This window comes from Ooceraea biroi, unplaced genomic scaffold (genome assembly GCF_003672135.1).
Source record: "Ooceraea biroi isolate clonal line C1 unplaced genomic scaffold, Obir_v5.4 UnassembledTig108, whole genome shotgun sequence".
Lineage (NCBI taxonomy): Eukaryota > Metazoa > Arthropoda > Insecta > Hymenoptera > Formicidae > Ooceraea > Ooceraea biroi.
The window spans coordinates 17,501-20,000 of record NW_020825079.1 but is presented as its reverse complement, the minus strand read 5'-3'; the positions used below and the strand labels follow the sequence as shown (position 1 = coordinate 20,000).

Sequence of the window (2,500 nt, the reverse complement as noted above, 5' to 3'; positions counted from 1 at the left end):
GTGGTGTATACACGTGTGTACACACTTACGGCGTACAATTTGAACACTCGAAAGCGAAAGGGGGTGTCCGCGTGCTCCGCGGCGTGTCGAACGAAGCGAAAAGCCTACTTTGAACACTCGAATGCGATACGCGCCGCCCGCGTGAGGGCTCTCACACGCCCGATGGTTTTTGAAAGAAACTTCCGCCCCGGCTCTCCACCACGGCGTACTCGGTGGTCTCGTGAGACCGCGCGAGACCCTGGTGAGGAGAGACGCTCTTAGCGATCGCGCTCTTAGCCAACGCGCAAAGAGAGACAGCCGTGCGAGAGGGTCGTGCGCGCGCGCGCGGCGAATGCCGCGTTGCTGCACGACGGATCTCGGGACGGGTCTCGGACGCGCGGCGACGGGCCGCACTCCAACCCCGCGTGCACCGACCGTGCGGATCTCCCGTACGCGTCGGTCGCGCGCGGCAAACTTTTACGTGCCGCGGTCCCCGTGTAGCCACGGGGGCGGCGGCCCGCGCGTCGCTCGGACGCGCGGCCAGGCTGATCGAAGGGCCTTCGAAAGCTCAATCACTCAGAGACGATCTGTAAGAGAGACACGCAACAAACGTGTGTACACAAACTACTACCCTGAACGGTGGATCACTTGGCTCGTGGGTCGATGAAGAACGCAGCTAATTGCGCGTCAACTTGTGAACTGCAGGACACATGAACATCGACATTTCGAACGCACATTGCGGTCCACGGATACAATTCCCGGACCACGCCTGGCTGAGGGTCGTTTCAGCGAAACGAAGACTGCTTGCGCCAGCGGTCGCGCCCCGGCGCGACCGGCGTACGAGCGATCGTTGGACGTTTCGCCGAGAGGCTACGGACCAGAGGCGCCAGCGCGCGCGCGGTCTACCCTCGGCGTCGTCTCAAATGAGTAATACGAGGAAAGAAGTGTGTTGAAGGAGGTGGGAAAGGTGTGGCGTGTGCGTTGGACGAGGTGAAAGACGTTGCGCAGTGTCGCGTGCCCGCGACGGCAACGAGGAGAATCCGCGCCAACCCGCCGCCGCCGCCGCCGCCCACCACCACACGCACGGTTACGACGTGTGCGTCTTAGAACAGACAGACGCACGCGAGACACGGAGGAACGGAAGTCGCGCGGCGCTTGTCGTTCACGAACGAGCGCACGCGCGCGAGCCGACCGCGTGTCCGGAGTCCACGAAGGTGTACACGCTCTCCGAAGGGCGCCGACGACGCTGACGCGTCCGTGTAGAGCGCGAAGGAGAGAAGGGAGGTACTTCTCGATCTCGATCGAGCAGAGGACCCGGCACGTCGAAGACGGTCGCGTTGCTCGCGCGCGAGGCGCGCGGCGGTTTGGGATCGTCGCCCACTCTCGCCCGCCAGAAGCGCCGCCGACACGCCAAAGTCGAATACTCGAATACTCGAAATCGTGTTGGAATCCGTTTCTCGTAGTGCTGCGTCCCGTGCGACACACGGTGTTGCACTCGTATATATCGAGTGCCGGTGCGCGCGTGCCGCGTCGCTGAACGCGCGCGTGCCCGCGCCCGCGCACGTCGAATTCGAATTAACTCTGACGACCTCAGAGCAGGCGAGATTACCCGCTGAATTTAAGCATATTACTAAGCGGAGGAAAAGAAACTAACCAGGATTTCCTTAGTAGCGGCGAGCGAACAGGAAAGAGCCCAGCACCGAATCCCGCGGTTCCGCCGCAGGGAAATGTGGTGTTCGGGAGGGTCCGCTTATCCCGTGGCGTCGCTTCGCGTCCAAGTCCATCTTGAATGGGGCCACTTACCCGCAGAGGGTGCCAGGCCCGTAGCGACCGAGGCGCGCCGCGGGAGGATCTCTCCTTAGAGTCGGGTTGCTTGAGAGTGCAGCTCTAAGTGGGTGGTAAACTCCATCTAAGGCTAAATACGACCACGAGACCGATAGCGAACAAGTACCGTGAGGGAAAGTTGAAAAGAACTTTGAAGAGAGAGTTCAAGAGTACGTGAAACCGTTCAGGGGTAAACCTAAGAAACCCAAAAGATCGAACGGGGAGATTCATCGTCAGCGGCGCTGGCTTCGCGTCGGTGGGCGATGTCCCGCGGTGCCGATAACCTCGGCCCTAGCGCGGGCACGCTACCGTGCGCCGATGTCCGGCGTCCGTCGTCGTGCACTTCTCCCCTAGTAGGACGTCGCGACCCGCTGGGTGTCGGTCTACGGCCCGGGTGGTAAGACTGACGCGTCGCCGGTAAAACGGCACGCGGCAAACCCCCGGTCGCCCGGCCGGCTGCCCGGCGGTATGCGAAACGGTACCAGGCCGCGCCACGCGCGCGTCGAGCCCGTCGCAAGCGAGCGCCACGGCACCCGGAGGTACGGACCCAGCGCCGTCCCCGGTCCTGGTCCGCTGTTAGCTGTACGGTGTAACCTTCGACAGGCCTTGCCCTCGCGGCCCCGCGCCGCGAGTCTACCGGTCGGCGACGCTACTGCTTTGGGTACTCTTAGGACCCGTCTTGAAACACGGACCAAGG

General features: G+C 62.8%; 1 non-coding gene and 1 pseudogene across 1 annotated transcript; both read left to right on the top strand.

The window, feature by feature from the left end:
- The first annotated feature begins 607 nt into the window (after window positions 1–607).
- LOC113563467 lies at window positions 608–762 on the top strand. Its single transcript, XR_003407467.1, has one exon. It is a non-coding gene; the product is annotated as a 5.8S ribosomal RNA (ribosomal RNA).
- An 802-nt stretch (window positions 763–1,564) lies between these two features.
- LOC113563469 overlaps window positions 1,565–2,500 on the top strand; it is a 4,152-nt pseudogene continuing 3,216 nt past the window's right edge.